Genomic DNA, 15,461 nt, shown 5'->3' on the forward strand with positions numbered 1-15,461 from the left:
GGGCCCAGACTGTTATGCCCAGCCCTTGCATGCCAATACACACACACACACAGTAATAATATGTGCACTGGAAAGTGAGGCCCGGGCTGTAATAGATGTCTGTCATCCATAATGGATCAGCCCTCATTTCCTGACCCAACTCTCCCCAGCGGGCGCGATACAGTGACATCATCATACCTACTGGCTGAACAGAAGAATGCATGGGCCAATGCTCATTCCCCGACATCTCAGCTCTCCTATTCAGCAGACGTGATGACTAGGGATGAGAGAATCGAGAAACATCCGAAATCAATTCGCATAAAACTTTGTTTCAATACTGTATGGAGCGAGCGCTTCGTACAGTATTAGAATGTACTGGCTCTGATGAGCAGCAGTTATTACTTCGCGAAGTCTCGCAAGACTTCGGGTAATGACTGAAATGTATTTCTACTATTAAAAACCTTTTCCTGAAGTCGGGTACGGTTCCAAGATACCATACAGTATTGAAACAAAGTTTTATGCGAATCGACTTCGGATGTTTCATCCGACGCCGATTCGCTCTTCACTAGTGATGACATTACTGACTTGAGCCTGCTGGGAGAGAGGGATGTGCTCCATTCATAAGGGCAACAGGGCTAGGTGAGTATTACTGTTTTTTTTTTATTTTATTTACACCACAAGAGCTTTGCTAATGTAAGGGGGAGCACTTATGTGAGGGGGGACTAAGGATGCATAACTACTGTGTGGGAGGACTAAGGTGGCATAACTATCATGAGGGGGGACTAAGGGGGCATAACTACTGTCTGTGAGGACTAAGGAGGCATAACTACTGTGAGGGGGGGGACAAAGGGGGCATAACTATTGCACTAAAAGGCCATTTCACTGTGGCATAACTGTTGTTTTCAAAAATATGCTATGGGGTCCAGCCTTTTCTAGTTACACCTGTTGTTGCGACTGGTCTGCTGCCTCACTATAACTAATGGTGAGGAGAGTAAGAAAGAGAAGCGAACACCAAGTTAACATACTTGCTATAGACAGAATTTATGCAAGTGCTGTGGGGCTCTGCAGGAGGATACATTGAATCACGGAATTCTGCCTCTTTAATAGACTGGGAGGTACTATGTGAGGTACCCCAGAGGACTACTGTAAAGAGTTAATTATTGCCAAAAGTATTAATCTAATGTTGTAAAGTTAAATGTTGTGATTTGCTGTACTAGCGGTACTGCAGTCAGAGGCCCGGAGCAACTGGTGGGCATGAGCCCTGCCACTGATCAACAGCAGCCTTGGTGCAGCTGAACTTTATTTTCTGCTTTTATAGCTGTATCAAACAGCTCCAAGGCTATCACACATGCCCTGAAACTGTTCTATTCAAACAACCAGGAGAGATACATGGTGGCCAGGGACAGGAGCTACTACGGGAGGAGATATGAGGTAGCTGGGGACTAGACCTACTGTGCATGCTCTCAAGCCTATGCACACTACCTTCTACAATCCCAGCCATTCAGCATTTTTTATTTAATGTGCAAGCGTGGCCACCACTGCCGTAACCCCTGGAAAAGAATTATGCATAAATAGAAGTAAACGGAGTAAGGGAAGAACTAGAGGCATTATTGAAAATTAAAGAATTTTGGTAAGTGCCCTATATTAGCTTTTAACACATAATAAATAGCATATTAGGTGAGATGACCCCTTTAATATTCTCTTCAGTGTAGTGAGTATTGTGTTATGCAGTTCTGTTTAGCTAGGCATAAGTGTTACTTAGGGAAAGAGGTTATGACTGTTAGATGCTAGACATGCATTCCTATGTATAGGCAGCCATTTTGGACATGTGCCCAATGTTAATGTAATGTTATAATACATTCTGTTCTATGCTTTCTGCTGATACATGTTATGCTTTATACTTATACATGTTACACAGAACCATAGGTAGTATCTACAGACGTGGACAAAATTGTTGGTACCCTTTGGTCAATGAAAGAAAAAGTCACAATGGTCACAGAAATAACTTTAATCTGACAAAAGTAATAATAAATTAAAATTCTATAAATGTTAACCAATGAAAGTCAGACATTGTTTTTCAACCATGCTTCAACAGAATTATGTAAAAAAATAAACTCATGAAACAGGCATGGACAAAAATGATGGTACCCCTAACTTAATATTTTGTTGCGCAACCTTTTGAGGCAATCACTGCAATCAAACGCTTCCTGTAACTGTCAATGAGACATCTGCACCTCTCAGCAGGTATTTTGGCCCACTCCTCATGAGCAAACTGCTCCAGTTGTGTCCGGTTTGAAGGGTGCCTTTTCCAGACTGCATGTTTCAGCTCCTTCCAAAGATGCTCAATAGGATTGAGGTCAGGGCTCATAGAAGGCCACTTTAGAATAGTCCAATTTTTTCCTCTTAGCCATTCTTGGGTGTTTTTAGCGGTGTGTTTTGGGTCATTGTCCTGTTGCAAGACCCATGACCTGCGACTGAGACCAAGCTTTCTGACACTGGCTAGTACATTTCTCTCTAGAATTCCTTGATAGTCTTGAGATTTCATTGTACCCTGCACAGATTCAAGACACCCTGTGCCAGACGCAGCAAAGCAGCCCCAGAACATAACAGAGCCTCCTCCATGTTTCACAGTAGGGACAGTGTTCTTTTCTTGATATGCTTCATTTTTTCGTCTGTGAACATACAGCTGATGTGCCTTGGCAAAAACTTCGATTTTTGTCTCATCTGTCCACAGGACATTCTCCCAGAAGCTTTGTGGCTTGTCAACATGTAGTTTGGCATATTCCAGTCTTGCTTTTTTATGATTCGTTTTCAACAATGGTGTCCTCCTTGGTCGTCTCCCATGTAGTCCACTTTGGCTCAAACAACGACGGATGGTGCGATCTGACACTGATGTTCCTTGAGCATGAAGTTCACCTTGAATCTCTTTAGAAGTCTTTCTAGGCTCTTTTGTTACCATTCGGATTATCCGTCTCTTAGATTTGTCATCAATTTTCCTCCTGCGGCCACGTCCAGGGAGGTTGGCTACAGTCCCATGGATCTTAAACTTATGAATAATATGTGCAACTGTACTCACAGGAACATCTAGTTGCTTGGAGATGGTCTTATAGCCTTTACCTTTAACATGCTTGTCTATAATTTTCTTTCTGATCTCTTGAGACAGCTCTTTCCTTTGCTTCCTCTGGTCCATGTCGAGTGTGGTACACACCATATCACCAAACAACACAGTGATTACCTGGAGCCATATATATAGGCCCAATGGCTGATTACAAGGTTGTAGACACCTGTGATGCTAATTAGTGGACACACCTTGAATTAACATGTCCCTTTGGTCACATTATGTTCTGTGTTTTCTAGGGGTACCATCATTTTTGTCCATGCCTGTTTCATGAGTTTATTTTTTTACATAATTCTGTTGAAGCATGGTTGAAAAACAATGTCTGACTTTCATTGGTTAACATTTATAGAATTTTAATTTATTATTACTTTTGTCAGATTAAAGTTATTTCTGTGACCATTGTGACTTTTTCTTTCATTGACCAAAGGGTACCAACAATTTTGTCCACGTCTGTATAACATTATCTGTACTCAGAGAGTTATCATCGTGTTATCTGTGGTGTTAGATAGAACTGCAGGTAGCATCTACTATTTATCTGTACTCAGAGTAATTACTGAGTTATATGCGGTGTTACATAGGACTGCAGGTACATGATACTACATTATCTGCACTCTATCCATGAAGCCACATGACAAATATCATATTTTTTATGTTGCATTTTGAGCAGAGTGCAGATACTGTAGCATCATATACTTGTCACACAGGTGACAGGTCTCAGAAGGTCTGAAAGATTATCTGCACATTAGTGATCTGACAGCCTCTTTTGGTTTTGGTTTCACTTTGTCTGTGTGTTGCTTGTATGTCCACACCTCCTGTTCAGGTGTGGATCATCTGACCTTTACCTCCCCCTATTTAGTCTGACTTTACCCATCACTCCTTGCTCTGGATAGCTTCATTTGGTTTTTGGAAGAGCTGGAGTGTGGTTCTAATTAAAGTCCTGTTCATCCATCATCTTCAGAAGTTAAGTGTTCCGCTTGTTGTATTTTGTATTCCCCCCACCTTTGTTGTTTACTAGGCCTCAGCTAGACGCTGGTTCCTTCACCAGGGAAGGAGCGGGTTGTCTCTGCCATGTCATTACCATTAGGGCATCCGAGGGCCACCAGGGTTTTCTAGGTTCCTGTGTATGGGCATCTCTACCATTGAGAGGTGCCCATACGGATAGGAGTTAGGGCCAGGAGCAGGGTTTTATAGGTGTTGACCCTTTTCCTTCCCTAGCGGTGAGGCCTAGTGTCTTTCCCCTTCCTTCTTGTTGTCTTTTGTTGTTCTCCCCTACTACATCCGTGATAATACTGTACACTGATGAGCAAAAGAGTAACAATGTTTTGGACCTTTGACTTTCAGGCTTCATATTTCACTATCCACTACAGCTTCGAACATAAGACTACCATAATTTTATACAATCATCTTGCCTATCTCATACATAAATTGGACTTGCCACTATTTAGCATATGATTAGTTATGCAGATTCTTGTCATACAACTTCATTATTACTGTTTTACTCATAAAATTCAAAATCTTAATTTGTATTATTTTGATAGCATTTTGTAAATCCACCTTTTGCTTTTAACACTGCCTGAATCCTGCCGGGCATGCTCCTGATCAGATTCAAGCATGTCTCAACCGATATCTGTTCCCAGGTCTTTTCTACACCATCCGAATGTTGGTGTGTACTGGTATACTCACTTGGGTACGAATAAAGCTTTTTCTTCAACTCTACCAACAAGTGTTCGATTGGGTTGAGGTCTGGGGACTGTGAGGGCCAATCCAGCACCTCTACTTCATTCTCATTGAACCATTTCTTCTCCAATCTCAACTTTGCTTGCTCAGCTTCGGGTCGTTGTCCTGCTGGAACACTATGTTGTCTTTTTCATGTCTATAGTACTCAAGTGTACGAAGTAACTCATCTTGTAGGATACTGACATATAGCTTCGCATTGAGACCACCATCTATCCTGGTCAAGTATCCAATGCCTTTGGCTTTGAAACAACCCCATCAGGCTTCCTCCACCGAACTTGAAAGTTCCTTCCATTTCTTGATCCGTTAGCCCCCTTTTCCCTTGTTTCTTCCAGACCCATTTGCACCCATCAGAGCCCAGTATATTGACTTTCGTCTCATCGCTCCAAAATACCTGTTTCCAATCTTCTAATGTCCACTGTTTATACTTTTTTGCAAACTCGAGCCAACGCTTATGATGATATTGAAGTCGAGGCCTATTCACCTTTTTGGACATCCACCTCTTGGCTTTGGAATGGATGGACGTACTTCATTTTGTATTCTGCCAACTGTCATGGCACTCACATGATGCAATGGGGCAATTTTCTTGACCGAGATACTACTTTCGATGAGCTGGATGATGCTGTTTCTCTCTTCTTGAAAAATCTTCTTTGTGGCTGCTCCTGAATTCATGGGATAGCCAAGACGATTGTCTATAAAATGATGGTAGTCTCACGTTCGATACTGTAGTGGATGGTGAGATATAGAGCCTGAAAGTCAAAAGTTCAAAACATTTTTACCCTTTTGTTAGTCAGTGTATTTGTACTCACCAGACACATAACACAGTGATCAGCCTCCCTGTTCCAGTGCTGCTAGAAGCTCAAAAGAAAGAAGAGGCTCACCATATCAGCAGAAACCCGAACTTCATATTAGTAAGGGGAAAAGAGAATAGTATTCTGTATAGTCCACAAACCCATTACTAAAGAACAGAGCCCTCACTTAGCCCACCAAGAAATCTACTGCACAGCTGCACCCAGTTCCTGGGCTCGGAGCCCACCTTCCCTCTGTTTCAGGCCCCTGATGACTAGTGCGCAACACACAGCATCTCTACATGACATTGTGACGTCATGCGCAGGCTGTGCATCCCTAATGGTTAAAGGGACTGCTGCTGGGTATAGCAGTGGGGCGATGGTCCCCTCTGCCCTCCCAATAGCTACTCCTCTGATCCTTTTCATTTGTACTATTATTGCACTGTATTTGCACTGCACTGTGGAAAGGGTTAATGCACAGACAGTTAATACTGAGAGACTTTAAGACTTTACAGCCTGTGAACTGAAGCTGGTAATTTTCCGCAGTTATCATAAGGGATATGCAGAGTTTGTGAGGGGAAAAAACAGACACTGTGAACTTTTGACAGTCTGGTTAGCTCAGTCAGATGGTTGTTCACGTCTGGAAACCACTTAAGGCACAATACAAGTCTATGACAGCTGTGAACTGCAACTCTGTCCCTGTTACGCTGTGCTTTTTCAGTTTCATCCCTCCCACTTGAAGGTTCTGGATAAAATACAAACTGTATAAACAGTAGCGCAAACAGAGCCCCTAAAGGTCTGCAAATAGGGACCAATGTTTAGTATATTTTACTGGACTGCACGAGTGACCAGAAAAAGATGCTGAGGCAGGGATACTATGTCGGATGACTGAGCCACAGACCATGGGCCACTAACTTGGGCCTGGGTATCAGCTTTCTGAGAGAGAGAGGGAGAGAGAGAGGGGGGGGTTAACTCAGGCCATTCCTAAGAGGTATGCCTTGCTTGTATTGTTTCACACTGCAAACCATGACTATTTGGACTTATTGGGGTGTTTCACACCTTTTCATCCCCTCCAGAGAGCAGCAACACATGGTGACTTCTTGACAATGTCTGGGGGACAAGGTGTTATGTTGGGACCACCCCGAACCAGGTCACTGAATACAGTGCTTGGCTATTTCCAGCAGCTCCATAGAGAATGAATGGAGAGGAGTGGTGCATGCTTGATCTGCTACTCATCAGGATGGGGAAAAAGGACCCCCATTCTTGGGATTGGTGGAAGTCCTAGTGGCCAAACCCCCAATAAACCCCCTAAGGATAGGGAATAACCTAAAAAATGGCACAACTGTAACTGTCATTTCTATTTATGTTTAATATTGTGTGAGGAAACAGATTTTAAGCATTTTTGTAATATACTTTATTAGGGAAAGGTGTTTATTGTTACTAGAAAACATGGTGTAAAATGTCTCCTTAGCAACCCTCTGAGCATTGCCAAGCAGAGTCTGTCTTCAGCACCTACTAAACGCTGAAGACGACTATGTGTAGCAAACAGAGGTAGACTTCTCAGCCAGCCTCTTATTACTCCAGTCCCTGGTTTTCTCTACAGTATATGTGCCCTGTCTGTCTGTGTACCTGCTTATCTGACTTGCTGCCAGTGCTGATTGCTTGAAGATCTGCACATTTCTCTCTTCTCTGTGCTTTTCTGTTAGTTACTGAGCACAGGAAAGAGAGAGGAATGGAACTGCCAGGGCGTAGCACTGAAATTAAGTGTATTATGCCCCTGTATACATCCCTCCCAAATTTTGAAATGCCCAAAAAGGACGCAGGAGGAATAAGGGTACACAGAGTGGCTTGGGTCTGCCCTTCCTCACTGCTCATTTTTGTATGGATTAAAAGTACATTATCTCCAGAATGAAACAACAGCTTTGCTAAGTGAAATGAACCATTACATTCAGCTGAGCTAGCCATACAAAACATTTTTCCTGGTTTACCAGTGAATTTCCTGGTGACAGACTCCCTTTAACCCCTTAGGCACCACCAATACACCTTTTTATGGTGGTAACTAAGAGGCCTTAGGCTGAGCCTTTTTACAGTGCAGAAAAAAGCGATGAACATGGCTCTAACATTAGATTTGGGCCGTTTAACTCCTTAAATGCTGTGGGCGCTATTATAGACTCCCAGTGGCACCCCACAAATGAGATTGTGGGGTGTCGATGTCAGGGCAGGCAGCCAGGGCTTTGTGAACGCCCCAGGCATGTTTTCAGCGTGTCCTAGCAGGAGGCGCCTCTCTGGCACAGCCTGCAGGTGAATGTCAGTATAGTATTAACATTAAAATACATTGCACTACAGGAATCGCCTATTATAGTCCCCTTGTGGGACTATTATATGATTTAAAAAAGTTTAAAAACATTTTACTTTCTAAGTAAATACACAAAAAATACACCTTTCTTCCATTGAAAAAAAAAACGCTTTTCAATGGAAATAAAAAAATATATATATATATTTGGCATTGCTCCATCCATAACGCCCTGCACTAGGCAATTTTCATGGCACTTATCCCATATGGTGAACACCATAAAAAAACAACACCCCAAAAATTCCAGAATTGCTGTGTTTTGCTTATTCACCACCAAAAAAATTGAATAAAGTGTTATGTACGCCAAAATCATAACAATGAAAACCACAAGTCGTCCTGCAAACATCAAGCCCTCACACAGCTCTGTAGAAAGAAAATAAAGGTATGGGTCTTGCAAAAATATTTTCTTCTTTTAAAAAAAAAGGGTTTTATTGTGCAAAAGTAAGAAAACGTAAAACATCAGTGGCAGTATTACAGTTTTTTCCCATCTACCTCGTAGAAAGAGTTAATAAAAGTTAATCAGTAAGTTATACGTACCCCAATATTGTGCTATTAAAACTACAACTTCTCCCGCAAAAAACAAGCCCTCATACAGCTACATAGACAAAAAAATAAAAGTTATAGCTCTTGGAAGGTGATGATGAAAACAATTGCCTGGTCATTAAGGCCCAAAATGGGCTGGTCACTAAGGGGTTATTGTGTACACTGACAGGGCATGTCCACAACAAACAGTTATGTATTGTCACAAATTCTGGTTATGTATGGAACATATAACATGAGCGGCTCTACAAATGAAGACATGCTCAGAAATTTACAATGCTGCTAGCCAGCGTCTTCTCTCCCTTTTTTTCTTTTTTCCTTTTTTTTTTACACTGAAGTTGAAATTAGAGCTCTCTTGTATTTAGACCAATTGCAGTGAAGCTTCTCCTGTACACAGACTATTCCCTAGTTTAGCAGGATATCACCATAGCACCTTTGCAGGATATTTTGGTTGGGATAGACAGCACAGTATGATGAGGACAGAGCAGACTTTTGTTTATTGGGAACGGAGACAGCCAACATTGCGGAACGTTCGGTAACATATTAAAAGTTTTATTGGCAGGGTAAGGCATGTACAGTCTATTACTGTGTTCTACCTTTTCCATTCTCATCATGTTCTGTTTTGTCCTTTTAATGGCAGCCTAAGTTAAGCACTGCATGGATCTCCAGGGCAGCTTGGTTCTTGCACGTAAGCTGGGCTCCTGCTATAAGAGCCTGGATCGGCAAAAGCGCTGATCCTGGACGATTATCCCAGTGACCTACTAAGACTTCTCGCTGCTCCACTATTCAGCCTGCAGACACAGATTGCACTGCCGGCATGTGTGGGAGGAGTCTGCAACCCAGGAATCTGCCTGTGCTCCTCCCACACAGTGCTGCCGAGCGATCTGTGTCTGCAGGGGAGAGCTGGATGTGAGCCTCAGGAACGGCACCCAGGCGAGTAGTTACTGTGTTTTGGTTTTTCTTTTTTAACATAGAGGGGGCACAGAGGGCTTTACTACTGTGAAGAGGGCACAATAGGCATTTCTTCTATGGAGGGGGCACAGAGGGAATTACTACTACAAAGGGGCTCAGAGGGCATTACTACTATAAAGGGGCACAGAGGGCATTACTACTAAAAAAGGGGCATAGAGGGCATTACTACTATTAAGGGGGCACAGAGGACTTTACTACCGTGAAGGGGGCACAATAGGCATTTGTTTCTACTATGGAGGGGGCACAGAGGGCATTACTACTACAACGGGGGCACACTGGGAATTACTACTATGAATGGGACACAATGGGCATTACTACTGTAAAGAGGGAACAATGAGCATTACTATTATGAAGGGGGCACGATGGGCATTATTACTATGAAGGGGCACAATGGGCATTATTATTATAAAGGGGCACAGAGGGCATTACTACTATTAAGGGGGCACAATGAGCATTACTACTGTGGAGGGGGTACACTGGGCATTACTACTATGAATGGGACACAATGGCCATTACTACTATGTCACATCTATGACAGGTCTGAAAGATTATCTACGCATTAGTGATCTGACAGCCTCTTTTGGTTTCACTTTGTCTGTGTGTTGCTGGTATGTCCACACCTCCTGTTCAGGTGTGGATCATGTGATCTTTACCTCGCTCTATTTAGTCTGACTTTACCCATCACTCCTTGCTTGGGATAGCTTCATTTGGTTTTGGAAGAGCTGGAGTATGGTTCTTGTTGGAGTCCTGTTCATCCATCATCCTCAGAAGTTAAGTGTTCCGCTTGTTGTGTTTTGTATTCTCCACCCCGGTTGTTTACTAGACATCAGTGAGACGCTAGTTCCTTCACCAGGGAAGGAACAGGTGGTCTCTGCCCTGTCATTATCTTTAGGGCATCCAAGGGTCACTAGGGTTTTCTAGGTTCCTGTGTATGGGTATCTCTACTATCAAGAGGTGCCCATACGGATAGGAGTTAGGGCCAGGAGCAGGGTTTTATTGATGGCGACCCTTTCCCTTCCCTAGCGGTGAGGCCTAGTGTCTTTCCCCTTCCTTCTTGTTGTCTTTTGGTGTTCTCCCCTACCACATCTGTGACATACTATGAATGAGACACAATGGGCATTACTACTGTGAAAAGGGGCACAATGGGCATTACTATTATGAAGGGGGCACGATGGGTATTATTACTATGAAGGGGCACAATGGGCATTATTATTATGAAGGGGCATAGAGGGCATTACTACTATTAAGGGGGCACAATAGGCATTTCTACTATGGAGGGTGCAGAGAGGGCATTACTACTACAAAGGGGGCACAGAGGGGAATACTACTACAAAGGGGCACAGAGGCAATTACTACTACAAATGGGCAGAGAGGCAATTACTACTACAAATGGGGCACAATGGGCATTACTACTGGGAAGAGGGCACAATGGGCATTACTACTATGAAGGGGCGCAAAGGGCATTACTACTATGAAGGGGGCAAAATGGGCATGATTACTGTGAAGGGAGCACAATGGATATTATAACTATGAAAGGGTCACAGGGGGCATTACTACTATGAAGGGGGCACAATGGGCATTGCTACTATGAAGGGGGCACAATGGACATTAATTCTATGAAGGGGCACAATTGGCATTACTATGATGAAGGGGGCACAGGGGGCATTAATACTGTGAAGGGGCACAGAGGGCATTACTCCTGTGAAGGGGGTGGGCATAACTGTTATGGGGCACAGAGTGTGTATTATTACTTTGAGGGGGGACAGAAAGCATTACTACTGTTATTGGGGCACAGTGAGGGCACAACTACTCTTAAGGGGCACAGAGAGGGCATTACAACTGTGAAGGGGGCGCAGATAGGGCTTTACAACTGTAAAGGGTCACAAATAGGGCATAACTTCTGTGAAGAGGGCACAATGAAGGGATAAGTACTTTAAGGGGGCTCAATGTGGGCATAACTACTTTCAAAGTTGTACAGTGAGGGGGCACAATATGGTCATAACTACCGTGAGGGGACACATATCTGGACAAAACTACAAGAAAGGTTGTACAATGAGGGCAATACTACTGTGAGGGGGTACAATTTTTTTAAGGTACCGGGGGGGGGGGGGGGGCCAGAGAAAGGACCCACCCCGGGTCACGCCGAACACCATAGGCATGCCACTGGATTAACCCCTAAAGCGATGCTGTCAATAGCGAGTGCAGCATCTAAGCGGTTGCAGAGGCAGCAGACTTCCTCTGTCATGCACTGGTACCGCTGCGAAGGAGATCACAGGGTGTTAATATATGTAAATGGCAGCCAAGAGTCCAATAAAGGACCTAAGGTAAACCCTGTGTATATGCCCTATTAGCCTGTGTCAGAAGTGCAGCGTAATAGAGAGCCTGCCAGTATTATACTGACCGCATAATACGCTGCAATACATAAGTGGTATACTGTATTATGGAAATGATCAAAGAATGGCTTGTCAAAGTCCCTTTGTGGGACTAATAAATGGTAAAAAAAAAAATATGAATTAAAGTTTTATTTAAAAAATCTCTAAGCAAAACACACATACCTTTTTTCCATTGAAAAGAAAGCTTTTCAATGGAAAAAAAATTTTGCAAAAACATATTTGGTATGGCCACATCCCTAACAACCTGCTCAATACAATTTTTAAGTAATTTATCACGCATATTGAACACTGTAAAAAAAAAAAATAATTAGAGTGATCAAAACATCTTATCTACCCCAAAATGATACCATTGAAAACTACAAGTTGTTCTGCAAAATCAATGCCTGACAAAGCCACAAAGAAAGAAAGAAAAAAATAAATATGGGTCTTGGTATGCAGTGATGTAGTAAAACGTAGAAAAAAAAAACCTACACGTTTTTGGTATTGCTGTAATTGTACTGATCCAGAGAGTAAACTTATCATGTTATTTCTGCCGCAAAGTAAACATTGCAAAATGTACAAAGTAATAAGTCAATGGCGGTATTGCTGTTTTTTTCCATTGCTCACCAGAAACAGTTAAAAGTTAGTCAATGAGTAATGTGTACCCCAAAATGGTGCCATTAAAGACTACAATTTGTCCCACAAAAAAACAAGCCCTTATAGAGCCATATTGATGGAACAATTAAAAGGTTATAGCTCTGGGAATGCAATGATCAAAAAATGAAGAAATTTGCTTGGTTACTAAAATACAAAATGCATTCAAGGGGAAGGGGTTAAGTTACAGTTGTGTCTGACTGATTACTTCTGCCATTCTAGAGAGGAAGCCACACATACCATTCAGGGCCAAAAGTTCCTTTTTAGGAATTGACCCCCACTGATCTAAAAGATAACTTGAATTCACTAGAATACCCCTTTAAGGCCACCATGTCCTGCATTTATTACAAACATTAAACTAATGTAAAGCAGTTGGGGGAAATGTTTTGAGAGCAGTTTTAGAGGAAGTTTATTTTGGATCATTGATACAGTAAAAGACACAGACCCTAAGGACAAGGAGAGTTTCCTGATGTATTCTGTAATAATACTGTGTAATTCTACTCTATTTTTCGTTATAAATATACCAGTACATCTCCCGCCCAAATTCATAATTCATCCATGAGTTCTAAGGCTACTTTCACACTAGTGTTTTTGCTGGATCCGGCAGGGCTCAGCAAAAACGCTTCCGTTACTGATAATACAACCATCTGCATCCGTTATGCATGGATCCGGTTGTATTATCTTTAACATTGCCAAGATGGATAAGTCATGAACTCCATTGAAAGTCAATGGAGGACGGAACCGTTTTGTATTGTGTTAGATTGTGTCACAGAAAACGGATCCCCATTGCGGTTTGCTCTCCGGCATGGGAACGCAACTAAATGGAATGGAATGCATTTTGGAGGATTCCGTTCTGTTCAGTTCAGTTTTGTCCCCATTGACAATAAATAGGGACAAAACTGGAGCGTTTTTTTTTTCCTATGACGGATCTCAATACCAGAAAACTAAAACGCTAGTGTGAAAGTAGCCGAAGTCAGGCGGCAATCTTTCTGTGCCATACTCAACTAGGCCAGTTTTAACAGTAATTATTAATTATGATTTCATCTGATGTACTGCGCAAGTCAGAGGGTTAACAAGAATGGTGACCTGGAGCAAAGGTACTTTGGACTATGGACGTTTGTGGACATGTGCTCCTATAGCTACTACACAAAGCCATCAACTCACTACATTAGTGCACTTGGAAGGGTTAACTTGTTTACACTTGTATATTTACATAAATTATAAAAAAATAAAAATTTAACAAAAGTTAGGGATATTTGGCTTTCGGGTAAAATTTATTGAAAACGTAAAAAGTTCCTGCTACAGTTATATTATACCATGAATGTAGGGCACGTAAGGAGAAGCATGCAATGTTGATTTCCTCATATCGAACTATTTATTGAAACAAAAGCCAACAACAGTGGTGGGTATACTCCCACAAAAATGTCAATGTCTCAATAACTTCTCATGTGGCCTTGAGCAACAATTATAGCTTGACAACGACATCTCATGCTGTTCACAAGTCGACTTATTGTCTGCTGAGGCATGGCACCCACTCTTCTTGAAAGGAGGGCCTCAGGTCATTGAGGTTCTCGGGTACAGAGTTACAAGCCTCTGCATAGAGACTCAGCTAATCCCATAGGTTTTCAATCGGATTCAGGTCTGGAGAAAGTGTAGGTCACTCCATTAGAGGTACTCCAGTCTCCGGCAGCCATTCCTTAAAGGGGTTGTCCAGGTTCAGAGCTGAACCCGGACATACCTCCATTTTAACCCAGGCAGCCCCCCTGACTTGAGCATCGGAGCAGTTCATGCTCCGATGCTCTCCTTTTCCCAGTGCGATTTAGCATTTTCAAGAGTTTCGGTGATGTACCGGGGCTCTCCATGGGGCTGCCAGGAAGCCCGGTGACGTCACCGGCACTGATGGACGGGCCTTAGCGCTGCCCTAGCCAGTAAAGCGGCTAAAGCCCGCCCATCAGAGCCGGTGACGTCCCCGAACACACTGCTGGGCGTAAGTTTCCGCCTGGCAGTGTGTTATGATAAACAAAAGAGCCTATGCCCTGCGCGATCTAGCGCAGGGCAAGGGTATGTCCGGGTTCAGCTCTGAACCCGGACAACCCCTTTAAAGGGAGTCTGTCACCTACCTGACCGGTTTTAAACAGATCACATTGTTTAGTGGGGCACAAAGACATGACACAGATGTTACCTGTGTTTAGTCAGGCCAGCCCTGTGGCTCTGTGACATCATATTTCCCTGTAGGCTGTTCGTGCATTGCTGCCGGGCCCAGGCATGCGCACTGTTCTGCCCACTGTGGTCAGAGGCACAGAGATATGCAGTGCGCATGCGCCAATTTCACGCCAGTAACTGGTGCATGCGCACACTCCATATCCCTGTGCCTCTGCCCACAGTGGGCAGAACAGTGCGCATGCCTGGGCCTGGCAGCGATGCGCGAACGTCCTATAGGGAAATATGATGTCACAGAGCCATAGGGCTGGCTTGAGCTTTCTGAGGGGCGGAGTTAGGCGCGAGTGAGGCAGGGAAACTTGGGCACTTCCAGAAAACTCTCTGCCCCTGGGCACTTGCGATGGCTCATTAGCATATGATAAAAACTACTTTTTGGGCGATTTGAAGCATCTGAAAAACTAAACACAGGTAACATCTGTGTCATGTCTTTGTGCCCCACTGAACAATGTGATCTGTTTAAAAGCGGTCAGGTAGGTGACAGACTCCCTTTAATGATGCAACCTCGATGAGCTAGTGCATTGTCGTCCAAGACGATACCTGTGTTGGTCATGCAGAGGCACAATGACTGGATTAATGATGTTATTCAAGTAGTATGGGCTTCTCACTGTACCATTCACAAAGTGTAGGGCAGTTCTGCATTAACTAGACACACCTGCCCTCACTGTAACACCACCACCACCAAAGGCTCATCTGGTGACAACATTGGCTGATGCATAGCACTCTCCTTGACA

The 15,461-nt window shown here is 43.2% G+C and overlaps 1 protein-coding gene across 1 annotated transcript in view; it reads left to right on the top strand.

Annotated features, from left to right (window-relative positions):
• The first annotated feature begins 1,587 nt into the window (after window positions 1-1,587).
• The window catches only part of ROR2 (receptor tyrosine kinase like orphan receptor 2), a 167,705-nt gene continuing 153,831 nt past the window's right edge, over window positions 1,588-15,461 (top strand). The window contains exon 1 of the mRNA XM_044287454.1: window positions 1,588-1,609. The gene's annotated coding sequence lies outside the window, so the exon portion shown is untranslated. The remainder of the gene's footprint in view (window positions 1,610-15,461) is intronic.

Source organism: Bufo gargarizans, chromosome 1 (genome assembly GCF_014858855.1).
Source record: "Bufo gargarizans isolate SCDJY-AF-19 chromosome 1, ASM1485885v1, whole genome shotgun sequence".
Lineage (NCBI taxonomy): Eukaryota > Metazoa > Chordata > Amphibia > Anura > Bufonidae > Bufo > Bufo gargarizans.